General features: G+C 40.8%; 2 pseudogenes; both read left to right on the plus strand.

Annotated features, from left to right (window-relative positions):
* The window catches only part of LOC137234741 (transcription elongation factor SPT5-like), a 29473-nt pseudogene extending 17191 nt beyond the window's left edge, over positions 1-12282 (plus strand).
* LOC137235315 (probable arginine--tRNA ligase, cytoplasmic) overlaps positions 1-27544 on the plus strand; it is a 517389-nt pseudogene that overhangs the window by 289813 nt on the left and 200032 nt on the right.

The following is a 27544-nucleotide window of genomic DNA, read 5'->3' on the forward strand; positions in this document are numbered from 1 at the left end:
CCCTTATTGTTCACGTGGTTGCGGGTGAGGTCGGTGGTGCAATACCCCGCCCAAGACGACGAGCTAGCCTGGGCCCGCAAGCATACCTGCTTGCCGCCGCTCCTCACCACCCAAACAGTCAGCCACGTAACAATGGCGCCAAACGATAATAGCCCCATCACCTTTTTAGTTTTTGCCTTTCCATTTTTATATTTTTCTCTTCAAATCATTTTTAAATTAGTAGTACTGTTTGCAGTTTTTTGATCCCCATTAATCTTTCACGTTCCGATTTTCATTTGTTTTGTTTCCAAAATTTTCTTCAGTTTTTAGCTTTTGTATTCTCAAATATAATAACCCGGTCCTCTTTTATTTCCCACATTTTTCAAGTAACCCTCATTTTTCACTATTATTTAATCTTTCCACTTTTCTTCCAGATTTTCATATTGTTGTTTATCCCATGTTCCCTCCAAACCCAATCCCTATTTCCGTCTTTTGACAGGACAGGGACCGTCATGATGGCAACGCCGATTTGGCTCGCCTGGCCGACAAGTGTCATCATGACAATAAGATAGGGAGTGGCTGAGTGTGCATGCCAGGGTTCCTTCTTTTGGTTTCTACAACTGGACTAAGTGGTACCTTGTCTGACACTTAGCTAGTGACGGACTTAGGTAGGAGATCGTGGCGAGCTGTTCAAGCTACCTTCCCGGGAGTCCAGCATTCCCGGTAAGTGAGGTTTACAGTCATCGCCACGATATTAAGGAGTATGAGGTGTGGAATCCACACTTAGGGATAAGTTCTTGAACGTGAAATGCCACACTTCCATGGACTGCACGATTGACCAGACTTCAAATAAATAGGGACGGACTAACTACCTTCGCTGAACCTTCGCCAAGGCAGCACCACAGATACACAATACAAATACATTAAACTTCATTTGTTAACTTTTTATTTCAAAAACAAAATTTAATATTCTTGAAGTTTCGAGGTTATTAACAATTTTTTTTTTACTGATTATTTCTTAGTAGGATTATTTCCAAACATCTTTTTTGAATTGCGTTTTTTTCGAAAATTTAAAAAACATTTTTTTGTTTGGATGTAAGTTGCATTCGATGCGTATTTCGATTATCGTTCTAGAGACTTAACATTTGCGTTGCTTTTATTTTTGGGTTTTGAACCACATTTAATATTTTCTTAGTTTGTTTCATAGTTGCTTTTAATGGTTTCGATCACCACGAACATACATACTTAGGGTTAGACAACCACAAAAATAAGGTTTGAATTTTGGTTCCAAGTAATTTTAATATTTTTTCCATTCGTTTTTTATTGGTTTACTTAATTGTATTCATCCATACAGAATACGCTGTTTCGTTTGCCTTTTTTTGGTTGCAATCTCAATTATTTTAATTTTTTTATAGACTTTTCCTGCTAATCAACTCATACAACGTCTACATCTAACGAGTTCGCACACACAAACATAGTGTTAGAGATTGGTTTTAGTTTTAGTTTAATTTTGTTTTCAGTTTTATCCTTGAGGTATTTTTTTTTTTTGGATTCTGGGTCAGACCCTTAAATCGTCAAACCTAGATCACTAGGTATCAAAAATATTATTTGCGTTTAATTTTTGATATCTGAGTTATCTTGTTTTTGGTTTTTGGGTCATATTTTTTGGGTTGGATGCTAGACATTTAAGGCATAAAATTAAAAAAGTTTTTCTTGCTACTCATACACACACAAGCCAACATATAATTTGAATTCTCACTTTTGTAAGTCTTTCTTGCTACTCATACACACACAAGCCAACATATAATTTGAATTCTCACTTTTGTAAGTCTTAAGTTTCTATTTTTTCGATTATCATATAATAATATATTTACACCCAAACACACATTGTTTGAATTCTCACACACACGCACATAGCCCCTGAATTTAACTTCAGTTTTAATAAATTTTTGTTATATACTTCAAAATTTTTGTTTTTGATATTAACGTGTAAGTTTTTTTTTTGTCATACGCATAAACCCACAAATTACTTGAATTACCATGCACATACATACATACATACAAATATATTACTTAATAATTGAATTGAATTTTATATACATATATTGTAGTTTTTATATCGATTAGTTAACATCCTTTATTTATACATTTTTTTATTGGGTTTTGGGTGAATTTGGACCTATTATTGATCTTATATTTACTTTTTTTATTATTTGGATCTGCAAATACAAACAGATTGTTTTTATCGGAATATTTTCTTTGCATCTCGTTTTTTTCTTTTTCGCATAATTTTTTTTTTTTTTTACCATTTGGGTTGCGGTCGCGATATCGTGTCCTTGGAGGTATTAGAGTGTCCGGGACAAAATCTCTAGTTCGTTTTTTTTTGTTTTTTGATTGTTCTTGCGTTTTTTTTGGGTTATTGGTTAAAAGTGTTTGCCGCTGCAGACAGTGAATGTCTGACCAAGGCCAGGACAAACATGCCGAGGAAAGACCTTTTGGGGGATTGTGAATTTTAGATTCCAATAGACGTGTTACAAGGAGTCGTGCCAGGGCTCTTGAAAACCGGATTGCTGGTTATCTTTTCAACCAAATTGACACGGGTATACCGAGGCCCGTTGACTTTGTCCTTACGGGCTATTTTAAAAGGTGCGTGTCGCGGATATTCGGATCGTTTGGCCCTGAACGCCCGATTAGTTCTCTTTCGCGAACGGGGTGTCGTTCAACGACTCGGAAAAAGTTTAAATTTCTCCAAGAAGATCGATTTGGTGTGCCAAATGACCGATAGCGAGAGCGTGGGTGGATAGGGGGCGATGTTCCATCGCGAAACGCACTAGCAATGGTTCACGGTGGCATAAATGCTCCTTGTACCGACGCTAATAGCATGCAACCAATGTTGAATAGCTGAGCCGCATGATGGCGATGATGGCGCAAATGGCCGGTGAAGTGCGAAGCATCAATACCAATGTCGATCATCTTGGTGGTCGCGTGGCAGAGATGGAGGCATTCAGTCACGCGGCGGGACATCGGTCCGCTGTGGCATCCACGCCCCAGCCTCCGAACCGAAGGAAGGGAAACTGCTACACGCAACAGTATTCCGAATGGCAGTCGACTTACTGAGAGAGATGGTAGTGACCCTCCAAGGTGGAAAAAGTTGGATTTGGAAAAATGGCACATAAAATTTGATGGGACCAGTAAAGGCATAAACGTCGAAAGCTTCATTTTTCGGGTGGAAAGGATGCGCGAGCAGCATAATATTTCCTTCTTCCAGCTTTTCACGGACTTTCATTGTCTGGTTTTCGGCGGTGCCTTGAAGTGGTATTGGCAGGTCCTTGAAGACCATGCGGAGGAGCCGAACTTAGGTTATTTTGAGCTAAAGTCCGAGCTGCTGAGCCACTTCAAGACTGCCGAGTCCGACTATGAAATAATCCGTGAAATAATGGAGAGGAAACAGCTGCCCGCGGAAGCTTTCGCCGACTTCTATGCGGAAGTCCACAACATGACGTTCCGTTTGCAGAAGAGGATCCCTGAAAAGGAGTTGGTTGGCATTATCAGGGGCAACCTTAAACCGTACCTGGCCAACTTGACCTTCGCCATAAAAATGGACTCGTTGACGGAGCTCAAGGCGGAATGCAAGAGAGCCGAAAAACTTATTAAAGAGAATAAGAGTAGGACTAGGGTAGTTAACGAGGTCGATTTTGAGCGGTCAAAGGGAGGAGAGGAAACAAAATTCGAAGCTGTTGTTAGGAAACCCCAGAGCACCAATCCCAACCTCAACCTCTACACCAAACCCTAGCCAATCCCCATAGTGTTCGTCCTTCTGTTAGTCCTGCCTCTAAGTCCACCGTTAATTCCTTTTGTGCTTCACCTTTCCACTTAATGTTGTGTTTTTCGTGTGGTATGCCGGTGCATAACTTTGTGAAAAACCCGGCAGAAGCACAAAAACCAAATAAATGTTCGTCCTCGTTCCACAATATGGTCTGTTTTGGGTGTGGAAGTGATTCGTCCTTTTGCGTGTTTAAACCAAAACAGGGAAATCCTAGGCTGGCGGAGTTAAACGGGGACACCAGCCAGAAGACAGCCAACCCGGCAACACAACTGTAAAGATTTTGAGTAGGGAAGAGGTAGATAGGAGAGTCGAAAAGGTAGAGGGAGAGTCGAAAAAGCGCGAAGTGAAAAGTTTACACGAGAAAGCAAGAAAGAGAATATTTTGTGAAACATTTTGTAGTAATAGGAAGAAGAATAGGAATTACAAAATATAGAAAATATGCGAGAGAAGAGAAGATATTTTAAAAGGTTGAGGAGCAAAATAATTGCGACGATTGTTACTATAAAAGGAGACAATCGGTTTTTTGCAAAAACCAATATAGGAGGTCAGGGAGTATTGGCTCTCTTAAACTCAGGAGCGAGTGCAAGCTGCTTAGGAAATGACTCAGCTGCACTCCTGCGCGGTAAAGAGGCCTTGATTGTGCCAATCAGGGGCCAAAATATCCGAACCGCGAACGGGGAGGAAACCACCGTGGTAGGGGTCATAAAGTTACCAGTCGAGTGGGATAATACGACCAGAGAATTAGAATTTTTGATAGTTCCTGATCTGCAACAGGAAATTTTTTTTGGGATAGATTTTTGGCAGGTCTTTGGTATGAGTGTTGTGAGTAAAGGTATGAATGGGAATGTGTGCCCAAATGTTGCCAGTGTGGCGGAGCTCGTGCCCGCCGAGGGTGAATTGTCTTTCGACGCTGTGCAACACGTTTTTACGCCGGAGCAAAATGCAATGTTGGAGCGTACGAAGGCCCAATTCCCGTCCTTCGCGGTATTAGGGTTAGGCCAAACAGATAAGGAGGAACACGTCATCGAGGTGGTTGACGAGAATCTGCCAGTAAAGCAGCGCCATTACCCGATTTCACCAGCTATTCAAAAACTAATATATGCGGAGCTGGATAGGATGCTGAGAATGGGTGTCATCGAGGAGTCCAACAGCTGTTGGAACTCTCCAGTCTCACTGGTGACCAAAGGGACCAAAAACCGCCTGTGCCTCGACGCATCGACGGAATACTTAGCCGATTACAGAATACCACATTTATCTCCGCCATCGATTTAAAGGACGCGTTCTGGCAGATTCATCTGGAGAAGAAGTCAAGGGAAAAGACCGCCTTTACTGTCCCTGGTCGACCTCTATACCAATTCACTGTAATGCCTTTTGGGTTGTTGGAAAAGGTCGCTCGGTGTCTTCGCAAGGCCAAATTAACGATTAATGTCGAAAAAAGCAAGTTTTGTTTTAAAGAGGTTCGCTACTTAGGGTACGTAGTCGGGGATGGTTGCATTAGGACAGGCGCCAATAAAGTGGTGGCTGTGAGGGACTTTCCAGTTCCGAAAACCCCGAAGCAACTACGACGGTTCCTGGGCATGTCAGGCTGGTACCGACGTTTCATACAAGACTATGCGACTATTGCAGCTCCGCTGCACGATTGCCTCAAGAAAGACAAAATAAAGATATTTACTTTTTTTTATGTATATTTTAAGCTAGGCAAATCTATTGTGTTGGGTGCAAATAAAACAAAAATTATTCCACCTTTCAGCTCGACGTTTCGCCAATTTTCCTTGGCATCTTCAGAAGCGTGACACTGTATTTATTTAATAAAAAAAAAACAACAAGGTAGAAATGTATTTTACGAAATTCAATGTAAAGGGAATGAAGAAAATAGCTGCAATAAGGTGTACATTGGGACCACAAAGCAGACGCTCGGCACGCGGGTAGCTGAGCACGAATCCGATATACGTAAACAAAAACAAAGCACAGCTTTGGCACAGAATGCAATAGAAAATAAACACACAGCTGATTTTGAAAACATAAAAATAATAGACACCGAAAGGAGAGAAAAAGCGCTGTTCAGCCTGAGTGCGTCGGAAACCGGCAATGGGAATGACGCACAGGGGTCGATCTCGGGTTGATGGGTTTCTCGAAATGAAATAAAGAAACACAAGAGGATTTGCCTCGTTATAAAATAGTATTTAATTAGAAGTAAAAGGAAAATATACAAGTGGTATAATGTTACCTTAATGTAGCAAAAATGACGATGGCGATCCTGGGCGTTGTGAACTGCTTGGCGGTCGATCATAAAAGAGGCCGGTTATCCCGTTGAAGACAACCGCTAAGCCGCGAGGAAGTCCTCTGGTGTTAAGGAGGGGAAAGGCCACACATAGAACCACCCCCACATATACGTGCATGGGTGCTGACAACCTGCACACACACACGTGCATGTGTATGAGGGGCGCCGTCAATCAGGTAAAATTTAGGCCTTGGGCACAAACATGCCGCCCCCTTGCGGTACGCAACGTCACAGACCGCCAAGGATCACCGACCGTGAAGAAGAGGAAAAAAAATAATAAACTTATAACTAATTATATCTAGCTTAACATAACGCCGGCCAGTCCGCCGGCTTTGGGACACGCAAGATGGTTTGCGCAGTGTGCGAGCTTGGTTGCTGATGCCTCGGTCATTCGGTACTTTCGCGTTATGGTTCAAGGCCTGATCCAGGTTTGCCTAGAGCTAGGGATTGCGAACAGAAGTAAGAAGATATACGTGTTGATATTTCTTGCCGTTTATTACAAATTCATTGGAAAGGAACAAACAAAGGATTTTGTATGAAGAAAAATTCAATAAATAATAACTTATTGTAATGATAAAGGAGTGTAAAAATTCATGTATTTCGGTCATTGCCGAACATTTTGATGTTAGGCCTTCGTTATGCCCGAGAGTACCCAACCGAAGATGGTACTCTGAGCTAGCAAAGGGCCAAACGTGGTGGGCAGAATCCCTGGTAGCAATATTTCCGCATATACGTCTGTCCCTAGTACACGGCGGATCGGGGCGGATGAATAAAATTGTGGATCCGCCAGACGGAGATGTGCATACGGGGATGCGATGGCGCTGTCGACGCTGGTCGTGGGGGCCATTCGCCGAAAATTGGACACGACCGCCGCATGGGTTGCAATTCGTTTATTTTGACCGTGTCTTCCTCGTATGCGTAGTAGGCATTCTGCTTACCCGCCAATGGTACTGGTAGGGAGTTGGAGCTCCCGGGCGAGCTCGTCTGCGATCACGGTGGTGGGGGAGCATCCATCAATTAAGGCACGGACGAGGTGTAGCCGCCCCTCAGTTTCTATCTTCACGACCGCGGTGGGTGTGATCGCTACCGTTGGTATCATGGTGGCGGTGGCCGCTGAATGCTGGGCTACGAGCTCTGACCGGAAGGCGGACACTATGGTGAGCTGCAGCGGGTTGCATCCGTGGCTGCGATCTTGTGGCTGATGTCGTTGGTGCAGGCGGTCGCGCGAATGTCGTCTCCGTTGGGGTTCCTGGTTTGCCGGCGAAGAGACCGGGTCTCCGCTCGGCCGTTATATGTATGGCGCTGTGCTGTCGCTGTCCCCTGTTGGAGCCGTTTCCTCTCGTGCTGCAGAAGTGGTCGAAATGATTTGGCTGTAGGCGGTATGGTCGGGCGAAGAGATCGCGTCTCCGCTCCGGTTCGGCTGGCATCTCGGTTTCGGGGTGGACGAAGAGGTCCAGTCTCCGTTCCAGCGTCCGACGCATATAAAGAGATTGAGTCATCCATCCGCTCTCGGGGTGAATCTAGCTCCTCTTCCACTTGGACGCTCCATGGCTTGGAGCGGGCTTCTCGTAATAGCTGCTCCTCTTCGTCGATCGAGGCGATGTGCAGCATCGTGTGGTGCTTCTAGCCGCACCGTTTGCATCGCCCTTGGCTTCGGAACGCGTTAGAGCGGTGATCAGGCGCCAGACAATTTCCGCAGTAGCCTTCGCGAATGGTTACGTAGAGGCGCTCTTCTGGCCTTTTCGCCCGAAAGGTTGGGCACAAGCGGATCGGGTGTCGCTCAAGACGCACTCGGCATTCCGACGAATAACGCGCTGCGTTCGTGGCAGCATTACGTTTCAAATCGGCAAAACGACCCATTTTCTGAAAGGAATGCAATGGGTTGGAGTAGGTCGGGTCCTTGTCGAAGTGCAGGGGTGAGTGGTCCCTAATTGTATTGTTGAGATTTGGGAAATTTTAGTAGCGCGTGTGTAGGGGGCAAACATCTGTAGCAGTATAAAAATATTCATATTTGGCGCATATCATGTGCATGGCCTCTTTCCACGCACGTTATGTGCCTGGGTCTTTAGTGCCTTGTTCTGTTTATTTCGTGTCACCCGGTAGCGTTTTAGTTAGCCACGGATACACTAGTGCTGCAGAAGAATGAGCATTTACGATTTTCGGTTCGCACATTCTGGTACCGAACCAGGTTGAAAGTGTATAGCGTGGGTTCTTTTGAGTCGCTGTTATTTGTGTTGTTGGTGCTAAACACCAGCAACTTTCCTGCCCGCCGCAAAAAAAGTCTGGACAGCAAAATTGTATGCCAATAAAGAAAAAAAAAATGTTCGTTTTGGAAGAGGGGAGAGATTTATAAAATGTATAATTTTTTATTTGTTGGTATTGCCCTCCGCTTATTTGTTCAACTTTTCCCAAGTACGCTTGTAGTCCTGTTTTATTGATGGCCTTTAGCAAACGACACGGTTCCCGAAGGGTATTTGGCTCCGGTACCGATTTTTCCGGAAACGGATTTTTGGGTACCCGTTTGCATCTTTTTATGCATCCCTAATATAATGTGCATTTAAAACTCGGCATATATGTGTACATACAATGGTGTAAGTATATGGACAGTCAGTGCACGGACCTTACCGCATTGGTAGATTTACTAACTTTTCTGACCCATTTTTCATTTTCTACTACTTCTACTAATTCTGCCACCAAGACTTAGATTCTGCCAATATTTCAGTATTTTCGCGCTGAAAACGTATACTGCGATCATTTTAAAGTGTCTAATTGCCAAGCCCACCCAACTAACATTAGGAGGGGATACTGATTAAAATCAGTCAATTTTTGAAAAATTTGTGAACAACTTTAAACAAGAAATGAATTTTTGATGAGATAAATATAGTACCTGAGCACGCAAATATTTTCTGCGCTATTTTTCTCAGTTTTTTTTTTTTCGTGAATAATTTGAACGAAAATAAAAAGTTTTACGTAAACGATAACATGCCGAATTCGGTTATTTGGTGGCAGTATTTTTGGGTACTTTGGAATATTCTTGCTGTGATTAGACGTTTTGGTACATGTTTGTCAGTATTTCACACTCACGATACAGGAAAAAAGTGAGTATCGTATAGGCATAACCTATGTAGGTATATACAAAGGTACATGTAATTTTGTCTTGTTTACGTGTTTTAAAGATGTCATTTCCTTGAAATGCGCGTTATTTGTTTTGCAATACATTATTAATTGTTTGGTACAAATATGAACTGTAGCTGTTGTTGTCTTGGTAAAAACTACCAACTACTACTATTTTCATTTTTTTTCGTCTACTACCATTCCCTTTTTAGAATTCCGCTCACTGGTACCAGCATACCAACGGCAAAGACAAAAAAACGCACATTCATACATACCCGTGTATAGAATGTAAAATTCCTATGAATTGAAACAACAGGAAGTGTATCAAGTGATTTTCCGTTCGTTCATTTCATTTTTTACAACGGCGTGCACAAGATGGTCAATTTATAGCTACATTCAGGGGACACGTTCAGGCAGCGTATACAAGAGCTTGGTCTGGAGATTCACGTTTAATTGTTGGTGGTAGTAAATATTCAACGTTAAAAGTTTGGAGCGTTCAAACGAAAAAATTGTCCCAAGAACTGCCAGGGCATGCAGATGGAAAACTGTGGGATTACTAATGCCGATACGTAAATAAGAGGACACAATCAGCAAAAATGTTATTCAAAAAAATGTCTCAACTCTAAATGCACAATTTGCAAGCGAATAATTTGTCACAGTACGTATGTATATGAATGTAGGTATATTTGGAGATTATATAACATTAATATAATTGTAAAGACGGAGTTGACGTAACTGAGCACATGTGCCCAGTTTTAAATTCTTTTTTTAATTGATTTGCAACTTTGCTCTGACTTAGCGACAGGTGTCGATTGTTTGGGTCACTTTCAATGGGGCGATCTTGTACAGCTTGATCCCTAAATGTTGGCGTTATTGTACGTTTAGAACGTGAGAACTTCCATGGTTTGGGTATGCATGGCAAAGTAATTGAATGCAAACCTACAGCACTGCATAAGCGTAGAGAGAATCGCAATCCAATTGCTTTGGATGCCGATCAAAATCAGATCAGACGACGTGATATAGTAAAAGTAATGGAGGGCCCACATGGGGCGGCATGCTGGCTTCTTTGATGCTTTCCCCGTCATCAGTTTCTTCAAACATTCGTTTTGTTCTTTTACCAAACTGCTGTGATTGTCCTCTCTCCCATTTTGTGGTGTTGTGGAAACAAAAAGAGTCGCTACGGCTCGACGCGTTTTTTTTTTTCATTTTGATCACAATCAGGTGTTTGTGCATTTTTATCATTTTCATCCATGAAATTCGACCTTGTACTACTTGGAAATTTTGCAAACTTTGTGGGAATTTGTTTGTGAAATAAGCTGTGGCGCAACCACGTCAAAATCGTTTTCTGAACTTTCAGCAAATTCTAATGCAAGCTTGGAGTCGAAAAGACCAATCTGTTCCTGCTGTTTATTCAGTTCCTGAACGCGTTTCCGACATTCTGGTGCACTACCACGGAAATGTTCACATCACACACTCTGTTTGGCATTACATACCTTGCAAGACCATTTCATAGCCTTTTTTACTAAATCAACCTGATATATTTGACATTCAATGCATTGTACAATTCTCAATTCCTGGGGCATTTTTCTCAAAAACTTAATCAGTACCAAAAACAAATACTCAGACTTGGATGATAGCGTTTGAAGTTGATTCGGCCAAAATATTCGAATTACCATCGATTTCTAATATTAAATAAAATATCTCTATCGCAGTTTAGCCTTCTTGCATTTTGGCATGTACACAGAAATGGTGGCATATTTGTTTGTGAGACACGTCAGTTACAATTGGCTGGCGGTAGGAAGAGTCAAGTTAATAGTGCTGGCACACTTGGCGGTTTCGGTTTTATGTCGCCAGGCATACAATCGCCAATGCACCCCTCGGGTGGTCGTGGAGGACGTGGAGGTAACAGAGGTGGACGTGGCGGCTTCAGAGTAACACGGGATTGCGAAATATTAGGAAAAACTATTAAAATTAGCGGTGGACCATATAAAGGCGTTGTTGGCATTGGTAAGGATGCCACTGAGAGTACAGCACGAGTCGAGTTACATACTTCGTGTCAAACTATATCTGTTGACCGTAATCATATTGCAATGGTTGGTATGCCTGGAAAAGAGGGTGGCAGCGTCTACGTATGGCCGTACACCAGCACGTACACCTGGCTATGGCTCACAGAACCCAGTGTATGCTGCGGCTGGTTCGAAGACACCATTGCTAGGCAATGAAACGCCCAATTGGGATTCAGAGGGTCGTACAGCTTATAGCGCTGCAATGACACCATCACATGATGGCAGCATGCCACCACGTCATGGCGCTTGGGATCCTAGTATTGCTAATACACCAGCATGCACAAATGACTTTGACTACATATTTGAGGAGCCTAGCCCAAGTCCTGGTTATAATCCCAGGACACCGGGTTATCAATTGAATACACAATTTGCTCCACAAACACCAGGAATTTTTTACGGCTCAGATCGTAGTTACAGTCCATTCAATCCAAGTCCTAGTCCAACACCATCACCATATCCAGTGGGTTATATGAATGCACCATCGCCATCTAATTATTCCCCAAATACACCAGGAGGTAATCCACAATCACCGTATAATCCGCAAACACCAGGTGCAAGTTTGGACTCACCAATTGGCGATTGGTGTACCACAGATATTGAAGTTAAAACTCATACACATGACGATGCTGATTTAGTTGGACAAACAGGCATTATACGTACTGTATCAACTGGTGTTTGCTCTGTATTCTTGCGTCAAGAAGATCCCAGTGTATCGATTGTAAGTGAACATTTGGCACCGGTATTATCCGAAGTAGGCGATGAATTCAAAGTAATTTATGGTGACTAGAGGGAATCGGTTGGTAAGGTGCGTTCAGTGTCGGATAAGGATACTAGCGTTTGTCAGATTATTGATGAAATCAAATTGCTTTCAACAGCTTATTTATGCAAAATGAAATCTATTGATTAAAATAAGTTGTTTGAATAAGAACAAATTTTAGCGAACTTTGCATAAATTGTACGCATTTCACGTTGGATATGCAAATAAATCAAAGACATAAAACTCCAACAAAAGCGTGGGCCTGAACGATCATTTGTCGGTGCCCACAATTACCACAACGCAATGCCTGCTCTTGCCGACAACGCTAAATGGGATCTGCTTGTCCGGCGGAGGACAAGCTTTACGATTCCGAAGCACCTACGGTTCCCCCCGCACCACTGGAAGACGATGCAATAAATGTCCTTGGTGACTGGTCTCCAGTGGGTAGGGTAGAACGTCTTCTGGAATATCTACATATTACCTGTGATTTTTCAGGGTGGGGGCAATCGCTTTTGGCAAGTAGCCCGCACAAGCATAGTTACGCTGGTGATTATGTCACAATGACATGCATTAAAATCACTCAGGCGAGTCAAACTGGGCATGTGTTGGATGCATGGCGATATGCACAAGAAATGATGTTAAACCTAGAGGGCAAAAATTTTAATCCTCTAAAGAATGTGGTTGCACCAATAGCGCAAGCACCACTTTTCGTTTTAATTTTTTTTTTTTTTTTTATGAGTTTACGTGCTATGGTCAACACACTGGTGGAGTCAATGCATAAAGGTGGTCCCTTTTTTTCGATTTAAGAGCTATTGCCCACGCCGCATTTAGGTGACAAAATTAGAATATCCCTACATATCAATACCATTTGATCACTCTTTCAGACTGAATAATGAGTTATCATACAAATTAACAACAGGAATAGCCAGATATATGTAGTTTTCCGATCACATGGTGGGATCATATTTGAATCCAATGTGGTTACTTGAGGTGATCGAAAGTTTGGACTCATTTTAAATTCAGCTTTCTAACTCCTTTCTGGCTATCTTTGTTGATTGAATAATGAGTTTTATGCCAATCTCACACAGAGGCTTAATGAAATAATTATACGAGTTTTCTACATTAAAGCTATATCGAACTCAATCTTCGATACAAAATACAAATTCTGAACTGTCTCATTATTGCTTTATTTAATGCCTAATCGAGTGAAACATCAGATTTGCTTGGTGCCTTCGCCTTCAATGTAGCCAATTACAAGCAAGAAATTATACGAACAATAGAACACCACGAAAAAAAACTCGGAATTAAATTTTTTTTTTGCAGTTGTGGAAAAGAAGATACCTCTTTTTCGAAAAGAGGCACGTATTTGGTTAGGTGCAAGCTCTATGGGTAGTTGAGCAAGGATTTTTATTTGATTGTATTTATAGTTAAGAAGGAAACGGTTGCTTTCCATTTTAACTATTTTTTAATAGCTATTTCAAGTTTTTGGGTGATGGGATGAATCCTGATACATTTTGTTGGCCTCGCGCTTTTGGCCGAGTGTGTAGGTGTTCTGTCATCCTCGCCCGGGGTGAGGGGGTGAATTGTGGGTTGGTTTTTAAAAATTAAAATCTAGTGGGCCGAATGCCTTTCGGTTCTGTGGCAGATATCGAATCTGCGTTAGGTTATTGCTTGGCCTCATTCCTTTGGCTGAGTGCATCTGCGTTCCGTGGCAGATCCTGAGTCTGCGTTAGGGTTCTGGTGTCCTCGCTCGGGGTGAGTGAGTGAAGTGGGGTTTGGTTTTGAAAATTAAAAATAAGTGTTTTGTGGCAGATGGGGATCTGCATTAGGGTGGTTGGTTGGCCTCGTTTCGGGGGAACGAGAGCTGGGGTTGAATTTTCTGAAAGGAGGGATGTGGAGGAACGGAAGGATTGTTAAGAGGAACTCGTGGTCCTCTCACAATCTATCTCCTTAGGAAGAAGGATCAGTTTGACCAAAGGTCGTCTGACTTGACCCTTCTCGGTTATGAGGTCGACTACACGTACTCGGTTATCTTCGCCGGGGTGTACGTTGACGACTCTACCTAACCTCCATTCGTTGGGAGATAAGTTGTCCTCTTTGAGGACGACGAGATCTCCCACTTGTATATTTTGTTTGGGGTGTTTCCACTTCACACGCTTTTGAAGTTCGGATAAATATTCCACCTTCCATCGTTTGGAGAAAGTGTGATGGAGGGCTTTGAGTTTCTGCCATCGGTTGATCATCGAGACAGAGCTCTCACTGGCATCTGGTTCTGGTGGAGCCAGCAGGTGGCTGCCGGTTAGGAAATGTCCTGGGGTTAGTGGTTCCAGATCCGTTGGGTCATTTGACCCTGGACTAAGAGGGCGCGAATTGAGGCACGCCTCAATCCGGAACAAAAGTGTTTGGAACTCCTCCATAGTATACTTATGGGGAGACGCGACCTTTTTGAAGTGGCTTTTGAAGCTCTTCACTCCCGCTTCCCACAGGCCGCCCATATGTGGAGCGGCAGCGGGAATAAAATGCCAAGTTAATCCTTGTTGGCTGTACTTGGAGACTGTTTTGTTTCGGATTTCTGCCAGGAAGGCTTTGAATTCCGATCGTAGAGATCTGGAAGCTCCGACAAAGTTCGTACCCTTGTCAGTATTGGGTTGGGATAAGACGGAGCATGAGCTTGTTCTCGCCATGAAGGGAGTCATGATGAGCCATCATAACTGTAAGGCGAGACAGCCTCCAATTGTAAGGCAAGATTATCGGATGACGTTCATTGTATGACATGTCTTTTGAAGGCCCTAGACGCCCGCCTGTTCTAATAATATCATCTTTGTCGATATATGGGTTGAGTGACAGTATTTCATTCTTTCGATCGATAGGTTCCCTATTTTTCAATTTTAAATATTCTGTCCCGTAAAATTGTTTCTGGCAGACCTGTATTAATGCTTGAGTCGTTGCCTTAATCTCATCGGCTGAGATTATACACGACCTTTCGTGGAACATTGCTTTAGTTTTTTGGTGAGTTCGTTTATAAAATCTCCTAACATAGGATAGAACCTTTAAAGCCCTGGGTAAATTTGAGAATTGGTCGAGAATATCTACATGATCTACCCTTGTCGTGGCATATGTTTGTGCCCTCTTCTCCTCAACGGACGTTTTATAGTCGGGCTCTTGTGCAGGCCAGTGGGAATTGTCTTCTTGTAGCCAAGAAGGTCCCTGCCACCACAACGAATTGTTGACCAACTCTGATGCAAGTAGTCCTCTACTTCCTAGATCCGCTGGATTAGATTCCGAGTCCACGTGATGCCAGTCCTTGCTACCGACCATATCGATGATCTTAGTGATTCGGTGTGCGACGAGGGTTGACCAGGAACAGGGCGGCTTTCTTATCCATGCGAGTACGATGGTTGAATCCGTCCAGAGGTGAACTTTTGCTGGCTTCAAATGAATGTTTCGGAATACTGATTCCATGATTTCTGCAAGCAGCACGGCGCCGCAGAGTTCTAAACGTGGCAGCGAGATGGTTTTCACTGGCGCTACTCTGGTTTTTGCTAAAAGTAAGTGTATGAAAACCTGATCGTCTCTTTTCACGCGCATGTATATCGCTGCCGCATATGCTTGCTCGGAAGCGTCAGAGAAGCCGTGGATTTCTATGTCGTCTTCCGGTGAAAAATCACCCACCGCGGTATCCTAGTGTTATCTATTTCGCTATAGTGTTGGGTGAAATTTTCCCACCGTTCTAAGGTAGTTGGGGAGACAGGCTCGTCCCACCCGGTGCCCTCTAACCAGATATTCTGCATTAGTATTTTTGCAACTATGACCATTGGTGCAAGCCAGCCTAAATGGTAGAAAAGTTTGGCTATAGCGGATAGGATTGCACGTTTAGTGATGTTCTCGCCATTCTCTAAAACTCCTGCGGTGAAGTAAAACATGTCTGAATGCACGTTCCATCGTATTCCGAGTGCCTTCACCGAGCTAGTCTCTTCAAACGCTAGGAAGTGCTCGTTGAGCAGATCCGATTTGGGGATGTCCTGAAGGATTTCCTCACAATTTGATGTCCACTTGCGCAATGGAAAGCCAGCTGAGTGTAATGCTTCGCGAATCTCGTTTCTTGCTTTGATAGTTGACGCTATTGTATGCCCTCCAGATAAATCGTCGTCGACATACATAATTTCGCGTAATATACCCGATGCTATTGGGTGGGTATTTTCTACATCATCAGCCAATTATAGAAGTGACCGTATCGCGAGGTAGGGAGCGCAGTTTACACCAAATGTGACAGTCTTTAATTCGTAAAGACTGATGGGTTCGTTGGTGGATGTTCGATGGACAATTCTTTGAAATTTGGCGTGATTATCGGTCACCCAAATCTGCCTATACATCTTTTCTATGTCGCTATTAAAGACAAAGCGGTACAGTCTCCAACGTAGAATTAAAATGGGCAAGTCTGATTGGAGTACTGGACCTGGGTGGAGTATGTCGTTTAGACTAACGCCATTTGCCGTCGGACTTGACGCGTTGAAGACGACGCGCACCTTGGTAGTGGTGCTTTCCGCCTTTACAACGGCGTGGTGGGGCAGGAAATAATTATCCGATTCGTCGGATGGTATATTATTTTTGATTTTTCTCATATGTCCAAGTGTTTCGTATTCTGACAACACCCGAACATACTCTTTCCCTAACTCTTGGTTTTTCAGTAATCGCCCCTCATTTCTGAAGAATTGTGAACATGCGCGCTTTAGGGACGGTCCTAATTTAATTATTTCAGGGTAATCCTGTCTGAATGGTAGCGAAACTGTATACCTCCAATTTTCATTACGTTTTGTTGTTTCCTTAAATAACTGTTCACAATACCTTTCTTCTTCATTAAGCATTTTATTTTTGGGAACATTTTCTATCTCCCAGAACGCTTTTAATTGGTTGTCCAATTCAACCTCGTTGTAAAATGACACGATGCTCTTCGTTGAACTCGGTGCTTCAACTCGACCGGTTAGTATCCAACCGAACACTGTCTCTTGGGTCAGAAGTGTATTAAGTACATTCTTTTTCAGACCGCTCATTATAATTTGGGGATATATGTCTCCACCAAGTATGAGGTCTACATCTTCGTTGACGTAGAACCTCTTGTCTGCCAGAACCAAGTCTGGGAATGCCTGCATAGTCATTGTGTTGATATGGCAGGATGGCAGATTCCCAGTAAGTTTCGCTAGAATCAGAACTGGAGTAGTCAAGCTGAAGCATGAATCCACTGGTGGACGTAATTCGATGGTGGATGCCTCTCTAACTTCAGCAGATACTGCGTTGGTGATGCTCGACACTTGGGCATGCATTTTCCTCACCGGCAAATTGATTCTGCGTTTCAGTCTTTCTGTCATGAAAGAACATTCAGACTCTGAATCAATTAATGCCTGCGCGGAGAAGTCGGTACCATTATGGGGAATGTGTACGCGAGCAGTTCCTATTAGCACGCATGTGCTGGAATTGGCATGACAGGATTTTACATTCTGGTTTGCAGATTGTCGCGCCTGTGCTGATGTTGTTGGGATATTATCCGCATCTTTGAAAGGATTGCGTACAGCCGCGTGCTGAGATGTATCAGCATGCAGGAGCGTGTGGTGACGAGAGTGGCATTTGGAACAGTTGTAGGAACTGGTGCACTTCGTCACGGTGTGCCCTGGGGATAAGCAATTCAGGCAGCCACTTGTGGATTTTATAAATTTAATCCTTTCTACTGGGGTTAACTCGCAGAAGCGTGAACAGTTGCGTAATCTGTGTTCAGGGGATTTACACATTTTACAAATTGATTTTATTGTTTGCTTGGATACTTTTGTTTGAAAAGCACCAAGTCTTTTCGTGGGGGTTTCTGACGATTGTCGCGACGCGTTTGGTTTTTGCACTTTCGAAGTGGCACGCCCTGTAAAACCAGACACTGTTTCAAGTGTCTGAAACCGATTAGACAGGAATTTATCCATATCCTCCCACTTGGATATGCCCATTTATGGTCTATACTTTGCTCCCAAAGAGCCAGCGTGCTCTCTGGAAACTTGGTTGAGCATAGATAGGTCAGGATTGCATCCCAATTGGAAGTGTCAATTTTGTGGCATTTGAGGGACAAAATACAATTATTTATATCATTTTGCAGCTTTTTTATTGAACTGCCACACTCACTTTCTACCTTTTTTAAGTTGAATAAAATTTGTAGTTGTGTGTTAACTAAGATACGTTTGTTCTCGTATCTTTCACACAAGTTTTTCCAGGCCATCTCGAAATCTTCATTTGTGAGAGGGCATTTTTTTCCGATATCTTTTGCTTCGCCCTGCGTTTTATTGTTGAGATGGAATAATTTTTCCACCCCTTTCAAGCTGGAATTGTTTATATAAATTGCCGTGAAGAGGTCACGAAAAGTTGGCCAAGACAGATAATCCCCTTTAAAAACTTCCGTGTCGCAAGAAGGGAGGCGAATTTTATGCCCATGAGGTTCTTGCTCAGGGTTGACGTTCTTTTCATCCTTCTTGTATTTTTCTACCCCAGCAGATATAGACGCTGAACATCGCACGTAGATTGCGTATGCTGCCTTTTGCTTCTTTCTGATCGCCATAACGTCATCCGCTGACACCTCATCAGATCCCAATAGCGAATCAAACGCAGACTTTACCTTCTTCCACAAGAGCCGCAACTCTTCCTGCTGTATTGCAAGGGTGTGTTTGCTATGGTCGCTCTCCGGAATAAGGCTGTAATCTTTATCAAACTCTGCGATTGATTCTGCTAAACGTATGTAGGTTTCCATTGTTTTATTTACGTTTATTAACGAGAAAATTGCCGATTATAGAAATGGAACGCTTTAGAGTAAGAATACCTGCCCAGCCGTAAATAAACACTATTGAAATTCGAAGTTTATTATTTATTTTGTTTATTGCAGACTTTGTCACAGTAGCGACAACGAAAAGGGTTTACTTTATGGACTTTTTGTCACAGCAGCGACAACAGCAAAAAGGTTTAATTTACAGACTTTTTGTCTCAGCGGTAACAACAAAAAAAGGGGGACCACTCGCCACCTCCACAGATAGTGGGTGTATTTTTGAAAAAGTGAAAAAATGCGTGCGATATTGCAAAACAAGCGCAAATAAAAGTGTAAATAGTGTTTAAAAAGTGAATTGAGCACCGGATTAATTAATTAAATTGAACTTAATTTCGTGATTGTGATGTGCAAAAAAACAACAACACAACACTATTTAGTATGGTGCGGAAAATGAGGTTAGGTAACCCTCTTCCTTGTGTTGTGTCTGGAAAATCTTACCACTGGTGGGGGGATAGACCAGATAATCACAAGAATCGAAATTAAATTAATAAACCAAGTGATTTAATTTTTGAAATTGGAAAGAAAAATGGTGCTCACTAAATAACTTCACTTTTTCACTTCTTTTTTTGATTTTAATTTTTCGCGCACTACACGGGCTTTTTTTCTTTATTTTGCAAAAAAACAACACTCAAAAAAAAGTGGCAAGAAATATAACACTTACTTCTTATTGGTTTTTGTGCTGGAAAAGTTGATTGTGCTGTGCTGTGGTTGGCGAATATGCTGTGGCTCTGGTCACCTATGTACAGTATAGAAACTCCAAATTTTTCCTTGTCGATTTTTGGCTGCTGTGATCTGCTGTGGCAAATAAAGTTTTAGTAGGCAAAATCCTTCGGCAAATTGTGTAGTAGGCAAAATTGTGCTGCGTTGTGGACTGTAATTTTAGGCTTTTAGTTCTTTTTTTGGTGCGTAAGGACCAATGTTCGGCCTGAGTGCGTCGGAAACCGGCAATGGGAATGGCGCACACGGGTCGATCTCGGGTTGATGGTTTTCTCGAAATGAAATAAAGAAACACAAGAGGATTTGCCTCGTAATAAAATAATATTTAATTAGAAGTAAAAGGAAAATATACAAGTGGTATAATGTTACCTTAATGTCGCAAAAATGACGATGGTGATCCTGGGCGTTGTGAACTGCTTGGCGGTCGATCATAAAAGATGCCGGTTATCCCGTTGAGGACAACCGCTAAGCCGCGAGGAAGTCCTCTGGTGTTAAGGAGGGGAAAGGCCACACATACAACCACCCCCACATATACGTGCATGGGTGCTGACAACCTGCACATACACACGTGCATGTGTATGAGGGGCGCCGTCAATCAGGTAAAAGTTAGGCATTGGGCCTAAACAAGCGCGTTACACCTTAGAAAGCCTAAGAATATTGCAAAAAAGCACAATAAACAAAAAAGAAGATACAGACAATATCGCCGCCGCGTACCTTTTATATTTGTAATTTAGTTTTTAGTATGACAAGTTTACCGCATGTAGGTGGTATCGATTTTTCCACTCTATTAATTTTCCACAATTGTTTTAATATTAAAATGTTTTTAAATGGTTTAGTTTAATTATGTTTTTCGTTTAATTCCATTTTAGTAAGTAAGAAAATACTTCTTGTACAAACAATATTTAATTGCAATATTTTAAATTTTAATTCTATATGTATCTGACTGTGTTCTTTGTTGTTTTTTGTTTTATCTTCTGATTATTTTCGGACTTAGATTTATAAATTTTAAATAATTAACGAGCTCGAGGCCATATACATATATATTCAGATTAAAACCAGGATAGATTTTATATATATGTATATATATTAAATTTTTTTTAGTCGATATTTCGACCTCAACCTTAGGACATTCTCAAGACTGTAAAAAACAAACATGAAACATTAAAATCATAACACATATAAAAACCTATTTATAAACTTACACTCTTGGGTGTAGCTTGTCGACTAATTTTACAATATTAAACATAAGTATAAGAAGGCAATAGAACCGAAAAAGTAAACATCAAAAAATATACAGTAATGGTAAACAAATTTTTACACAAACAGCAATACATTAAACTAACTAAATAATAGGCGAAACTCTCATAGTGCTCTCCTGTTGTTCCTGTTGATCAGTTGGCGGTATGCCGACGCGCATTTTTCCGTATCTGCTTTGTAGTTCATTCATTTCTCTCTCGGCTCATTAATAATAAACAACATTTCAAGTGTGTATCTTTTGTTGTAATTCTTCTCCTGTTGCATTATTGCTACGTTCTCAAAATCTGGAGTGTGCCCGGTTTCTCTACAATGCTGACTTAAAGCTGTTTTGTTTTCATTAGTGTGGTCGCGATTTTTTAAATTTGATTTATGCGCGGAAATCCTTGTTTTTAGTCTGGATTTAGTTGTAACAACATATACCTTAGGGCATACGTAGGACCCGTCATTTTTGCAAGGAATCCGGTATATAACGTCGGATTTGTCATATTTTTCTATTTTGTTTTTTGTATTACTGAATATTTTTTGGACGGTATTATTATAAGTAAATGCTATTTTAAATCTCTCACGGTCATACATTTTGGAATATTTCATTCTTTTTGATAGCCCCGGAACATGCGTGGATGTCTTATATATTTTATTAGTGTTATCATTAAAGGTTTGATTGGTGTTAGCTTTTGTAAAATGGTCGTGAATATAGCCTCTTATTAGACCTAAAGGAAAATCGTTGTCTCGCAGAATTTTCGTAATGATTTCTATATTTTTGCCACGGTATATCGTATCACTGACTATGGTTGATTTGTCGTGTTTTGAATAAAAATTGATCAATCTGCCCGATGCAGTTGGTCTATTGTACCAATCAGAGGATAACTTATTATGCTTTCTTACTACCAGCGTATCTACATATGGTAGTAATCCATCTTTTTCAATTTCAAATGTAAACTTCATAGTTATATTGTAGCTGTTTAATAGATTTATCATGTCTTCCACTGCATTCGTTTTCGCAATGGCAAACAGATCGTCAACATATTTTGTTAGCAAACGGGGCTTTTGAGATGCATCCTCTTCAAATTTTGTTAACAATTCCTCCATTACTATGTTTGCTATGACCGGCGATGCCGGTGACCCCATCGGTATTCCTACACGCTGCTCATATATTTTATTGTTGACTTTAAAATACCTGTTTTCTTTAATACAAAAACGTACGACTCCCAAGAACAGTTCTTTGGTCAGAGTTGTATGGGGTTCTATCAGATTCCATTTGGATGATATAATTTCCAATGCATGATCCACAGGAATACTGGGAAATAGGGAAACAACATCGAATGATACTAGACTCTCATCGTCAAATATGTGCGTGTCTTTATTTTATTCTTGAATTCAGTAGCGTCGTTGACATTATATTTTGATGATTTCGTAATATTTTTGAGGACGTTAACAACATATTTACATAAACTGTACGAAGGGGAGTTAGACCAAGACTAACACTAAGTTTTTTTGGATTCTTTGTAAAATTTTTGTTATTTAAGGCAACTGATATTAAAAATAGGGCCATTAGTATTAGGGTGAATTACTGAAAAATTAAACCTAGGTTATTTAAATTTTCTTGGAGTCGTAGTTTATCTATATATTTTTCTTTTCGTTATCTGTACTGATCGTCTTAAACATAGCTGAGTAGAGGTTTGCAAATATCTGAATTGTTAATAAATTATAAGGAATGTATGGATGAAAACATAGGTTTCTTAATAATGCAGGCCTAAATTTTTAGGTTTGGTGTTGGTGCTGCGCTTGCGCGTGGCAAGGTTAGGTGAAGGTGAGTTATAGGGAAATATGACCGAGTGACAAACGGCAGATTGGTGTCAGGCTTGGGGCACCGTAAGTAGATAGGAATCAGCACAGTGCCCATGGTGCGGTGCAAGTTGCACTGCAGAGGGAGGGAAGACTCCCCCTGACAGGACAGGCCTTCATTTTCTCCCCCTCTTAACTCTGCCCCTCACGTATGTTTCCAATATTTTTCAGCTCTCCCTTCTTTTACAACACATGCAGGTATGAATCCTTCTTGTTCATGTGGCTGCGGGTGAGGTCGGTGGTGCAATACCCCGCCCAAGACGACGAGCTAGCCTGGGCCCGCAAGCATACCTGCTTTCCGCCGCTCCTCACCACCCAAACAGCAACTACGAGCCACAAGCCACAAGCTTTTTAAAATACTCATTAGCACCTTTTATTTGATACCCATATCGTACAAACACATTCTAGAGTCAGCCCTAGTCCACTTTTATGGCGATATCTCTAAAAGGAGTCCACCTACAGAACTAAGGCCCACTTCCTTTTAAAATACTCATTCACACCTTTCATTTGATACCCATATCGTACAAAAACATCCTAGAGTCACCCCTGGTCCGCCTTTATGACGATATCTCGAAAAGGCGTCCACCTATAGAACTAAGGCCCACTCCCTTTTAAATAATCATTAACACCTTTCATTTAATACCATATAGTACAAACACATTTTAGAGTCACCCCTGGTCCACCTTTATGGCGATATCTCGAAAAGGCGTCCACCTATAGAACTAAGGCCCACTACGTTGTAAATAATCATTAACACCTTTCGTTTGATACCCATATCGTACAAACACATTCCAGAGTCACTTCTGGTCCACCTTTATGGCGATATCTCGAAAAGGCGTCCACCTATAGAACTAGGTCACACTCCCTTTTAAAATACTCTTTAATACCTTCCATTTGGAACCAATGTAGTACAAACACATTCAAGGGTTACCCTAGGTTCATTTTTCTAAATGGTGGTTTTCCCTTATTATATTGTCTCCAAAGCTCTCAGCTGATTATGTAATGTTCGATTACAAGTATATGAATACAGAATATGCATATATGTACGATAGTTTGTAAGAAATACAGCGAACAGCTTTGGAGAAGAATCTTTTCTTGTATGAATCAAATAGCAAATGACTATGAAATGCAAAAAATTTTCATAAGGTAATAAATAAAAGAAGTTCTCAAAATCAATGACTACTGCGATAGAATAAACAAAAAATAACTGAATTCATGTTCCCGTTATTAATAAGTGGAATTCATTACAGATGGCGTTATTAAACAGCTGATTTGTTCATTTTTTTATTTACATTAGTTATAAAATGTGATGTTTGTTAAACTGCGGAGAATTTTAAACGCGTGTGTATGCATGTGTGTCGTAATTTTGATAGAATTACCCCGACTTCGAGTTATATATTAATTAACGGCCTTATTCATAGAAAATAAAATAAGTTTGACTAATAATTTTTATTTTCTATGAATAATAAGGCAAATATATATGTAGAAAACATCTGTTAACAATATGGATGCCATTTCGAAGTGTTATATAGTGTAAACATTTTTGTATCGCAAATTTACTGTGCTTAAAAATCATAGATTTATTTAACAAAAAATTTTAAAATTTTTTTTCTCGAAAACAAAAAAAAACCATTCTTTTAAATTTGAAGGGTAGGTAAAGAACATATTCAAGTTTCTTTCAGATTTTTTTAAAGAGAATCGGTGCTATCCTTCATTACTTTACACTGAAAAAAAATTATTTTATTTTTAAATCATATTATTTTTCAAAATTTTGAGAACATAAAATTTTTTTATAAACCTCAATAATTTTAAAGACTTTTTGTAGTAAAAGATTTTTTTCTAAAATTAATAGTTTAAAAGATATTTTAACTCAAAGAAAAGCTTTCAAAAATTTTCAACTGTCAATAAAATCCAATATATTCAAAATTTAAAAAAAAAAATATTTTCACACACTATTCTAGACGTCAAATACTACATGTCTCCCGAATTTGAAGAAAATCGGAGAGGTCGACGTAACTTTTCATATGGAATGCCTCATATGTATTGTTGAATTTAATATATACATTTGTATTTAATTAGTTTTAATTGTAACATTAATGATATGTTAATATATATCTTAGTAGTCGACCGCATTGTGTCTGTGTCGACTTTAATCCAAATCCAAATAATTAAAATTCGAAGGTCCACCAACTGCATGTGCTTGTATGAAGTGCTTGAAAGTGTCTAGATGGTATAAAACGAAATATTAAATGAAATTTCACCAAGCAGAGTTGGGCTGTTTATCCTCCCCTGAAGTGAATTTTTAGATTTGCGCAGCTTTTCACGACGGATTTTATATGCACGTACCATTATGCTAAATGTTACGTGCAACCCTGTCGCAGCTGATAGAGCTGATGTGGTGAATTTATATGTTTTAGTTATATGTTTCGCGGATAGATGGCGCGGGCAAATCGTGGTTACTCGGTACCGGGTAGAAAGTGAGAGTGAGAGTATGTGCCAATTCCTAATGGGTGAGTTATGACTTTGTTGTTGATGCGAAAATGCCAACAAATTTCGTGCGCCCTTCCCCCAGCAGAAATAATCAAATTTATGGAATTAGCCGAAAAAGGAACAACTCTTGAATATAATACCCGCGCATCTACATGGTGCGTTAGGTATTCTACCTTACATAATTCGACCATTGGTCGGTAGATGTCACTGACTCTCGTACTACATAATTTGTGGTGTGTTTTGTCTTACCACAAGTGGCCTGCCACCACTCGGTTCGCAACTTGCCTAGAACGGTATAAAAGACTGGCTGTGCCATTGCATTTTCATCATTCAACATTATTTTCGGCGTGTTTTGCCGATAATGTTGAAATTCGTGAAATTAAGTATTTTAAATCTCGACCAAATCAACGACTGATTGAGAGATGTAATACGTGACATGCAACATGTATGATGCGAAATGAGCAGCGCATGAGGCCTAACTTTATTGCAATGTATTTACTCTCAGAAGTAATGTGTAAACATTTTGACATTTGCTTCGCTTTTTTACTTCCTGAATGGAAAAAATTTCATTCATTTAAAAGCATGCGGTGGTGAGTATGCTTATGAAATGCGTACCGTCTTTTTATTAAATAATTTCGCTTTTAATTTTTCAGATGCAATTTAGGGTGCAATCTACGTTGGATAGGAGTTCATGATGCCACGTTTATTAAGCACATCATGTGCATGATTTAGTACTATTTGCATTGAATGCTCCAATATTTCCATAAAGAAGTTGAGCGGCCTGAAAAACTGATTGGAAGTGTTAATGTAAAAATGCTAAATGGTAATACGCGGTTATCAGTTAAATGGAGAGAGTTACATAAATGACTTGCTAAAGACACAAATAAACGCACATCCGCGATTGCATTCCATATGACCATGCGCGTGTGAAGCTAGACAAGGACACTGATGATTATATAAATGCTGCTTATATAATTAATTTCGGCGCTGGTTGTCCAAATCTAATTATCTCGCAAACGCCGCAGCCAAATACCATCAATGATTTTTTGTCAACGATTTGGTCAGTAAAAGCTCGTACTGTTGTTTTTTGCATACGCGAAATGGGACGTTAGACCCATACTGGCCCCAGGAATATAACGTTGAAAATCATTATGATGATTTTACTGTGGGAAGCGTCAAAGTGGTCGCTCTCTCATATTATGTGGAATGGAATACATGGCGCGGATGCAATAATCGGTGTGTCGGTGTTACGAATTAAGATGTGAACTAAAAACTTACCATCAGAAACCATCGGCATTGCTCGTAACGCTTTGCAGGCACACCAGCAACGTTGCTTGCAACGTTATCATCGTGAAAAGGGTCGTAAGGTACTAGTTGAAATGTTGTTGCATTAGTAGATAAGTTTGAGTGTTGATTTCTGAATCCCAAACGAAAATGGTTTCCAGTGAACTCAAGTCGGAGCAGTTGGAACGATTATCCCAACTAGGTTTACGTGTAGCTGGAGAATCAATGGGCGATGCGGCATTCTCTTTTGTGCAGTGGTGGGGCCATTTGTGGCGCTGCTAACCGTTGGTGAAATCGGTGAATTTTGTGTGGTTGGTGCATCACCAGTAGCAGTGCTGAGTGCAATCCGGGGCTGATGCGGAACTAGGGTTTTTCAGCGGTGGCAATATGGGTGGTGGTACGTTATATATGCATCTGTTAAATTTGAATTATTTATGCATTTTTATAAACATAGAAAAATTCAGGCCCGAAACATCAGAAGCGACTGTGTTAATTAAACAAGAGGAATTTATTTGAGTGCTTTCTGATCAATTAATCGATGGTAGTCATGGAATCCGCCAGTTAACAATGGACTATAACATATTGGGCCTGATACCGATTGGAAACAAGTGGGCGCTGAGTCCGTTCGAGCGCCTCGTTTACGGGTACGTGTTTTTTACAACTCACCAGAACCGCCGTTATAGCCAGATGACTCCTGCAGAGGGTACAGGGACAAAATGTGCAAACAGCGCACCAAGAGAGTAATTCATAATAAAACATCACGTAAGAGAATGTAATGCCGCAGCTGGCAGCCGCTGAAGCATTGATGCAATCATTCCCCATGAGGCAACAATTCGTGCAGCACAGGCAAGGCATGGCAATAGTAAGTTTAAGGTACATCAACTTTTACATTTATTAATACGTTTACTTAGATTATGTATTGATTTTCAAAACTTCCTATATACATCAATATTTTAAATGAGCCCCTACGAAATTAGTAGATAATTTTCGAATTTGTGACTGACACGTTTCAAAATTCTGAGAAGATTATGAAATGTATATATGTAATATTACTATATTAAAATTAGTCTCTATTACA

The sequence above is a fragment of the Eurosta solidaginis genome, chromosome X (genome assembly GCF_040869045.1).
Source record: "Eurosta solidaginis isolate ZX-2024a chromosome X, ASM4086904v1, whole genome shotgun sequence".
Lineage (NCBI taxonomy): Eukaryota > Metazoa > Arthropoda > Insecta > Diptera > Tephritidae > Eurosta > Eurosta solidaginis.